The sequence below is a fragment of the Mobula birostris genome, chromosome 10 (genome assembly GCF_030028105.1).
Source record: "Mobula birostris isolate sMobBir1 chromosome 10, sMobBir1.hap1, whole genome shotgun sequence".
Classification (NCBI taxonomy): domain Eukaryota; kingdom Metazoa; phylum Chordata; class Chondrichthyes; order Myliobatiformes; family Myliobatidae; genus Mobula; species Mobula birostris.
The window spans coordinates 20653895-20655182 of record NC_092379.1 but is presented as its reverse complement, the minus strand read 5'-3'; the positions used below and the strand labels follow the sequence as shown (position 1 = coordinate 20655182).

General features: G+C 43.6%; 1 gene segment (V, D, J or C); it reads left to right on the top strand.

Annotated features, from left to right (window-relative positions):
• The window catches only part of LOC140203894 (immunoglobulin heavy constant gamma 4-like), a 135048-nt gene that overhangs the window by 28139 nt on the left and 105621 nt on the right, over window positions 1-1288 (top strand).

Below are 1288 nucleotides of genomic sequence, written 5' to 3'. Positions count from 1 at the left end.
TTGTCCCATATGATTCCACTCAATTTGGCTTTACTTCTTACATGTCCATCGCACATTTCCGAAGGTTTTTTTTTCCTTTCTCTTTCTCATTAAAATAAATGTTTCCTATTTGAATTCAAGCCGGGATTTGCTCAAGTTTCAGAAGAAAGCCTTTGTGATCCCATGTGGAAGAAAATTTCGAATATAGGGTTCAAATAACTGTAAGTTGCTAAAGCTTTGTGACCTTGTGGACATCCCGTGTTTCCCGATTAAGTTCCAAGTCTGCATAACTAATATGATCATTCAGGCCGAAACCCCTCATTAGAGAGAGAGCTGCACAAGATAACAGCTGATGGATGAGGCACTAATCAACTTTTTGTCTTGCTATGGGGGGCGGGGAAGGTTGGTTTCGCTCACTTGTTTCGCTACTAGATATAAACACAAGCGTTACGAGTTACGATTCCTCGTAACTCAGAGTTCCACGTGGACACTTCGTGGTATCATGCTAAAGTAAAAAAATCGCCTCATGAATGTTGGTATCGAGCTTCATTTTAAAACTTCTCTGACAAATTGGCGTAGTCTAGCAGGATCCCTACAAAACGGGATCGAACGATAGAGTAACTGAGCGTCACAAAGATACCTTCGAGTTAGCCCCCCACCCCACCCCGTTGCGTGATCCACTTTGAGAACCCCTGATTCTGGCCCGTGATCGGGTAGGAAAGATGCGATCGGCAAGACCATATAGGAAAACCGCAGCATCTCGTAAATTTAAATAATTATATAAATAAGACTTCTTTCGCACTTGGGCTTGCGCCTGACTTTTTGTTTTGCTGGACTGGGTAAGGAGATTGAAGGAGGATGGGAAGTAGTAATAGTAAAATTCATGAGGAATGCGGAGAGAGACAGTTCCCTGTAAAGATAAAGAAAAGGACGAGAAAGAAGCACCAGAAGGCTGAACGAGTGAAGAAGTACCTGGCAGAGCCGCTGGTGCCGCCAGGCTCCCCTGCTGATACGGTATGGTGGGAAACTGGAGATAGCAGGTATGTGATTCCTTTTACTAGTGACTTGTATGGCTGGACACATCGCCAGCGCCCTTATGGTGGGGGGGGGGGGTTGATTTAAGGAAAATTGGATATTTTAAACAAGAAACTGGTAACAGAGACAGATCCTACGTGGGATTGTGACTATGTGATGACGTTTTTAATTAATGCACGTTACTTTGTTTATTTGCGAGTAATTCATCTGTAGGTTTTATCCTTACACTCTCAGCTGTTGGGTGTTTTGTGTGTTGCTGTGATTTGCGCCCTGG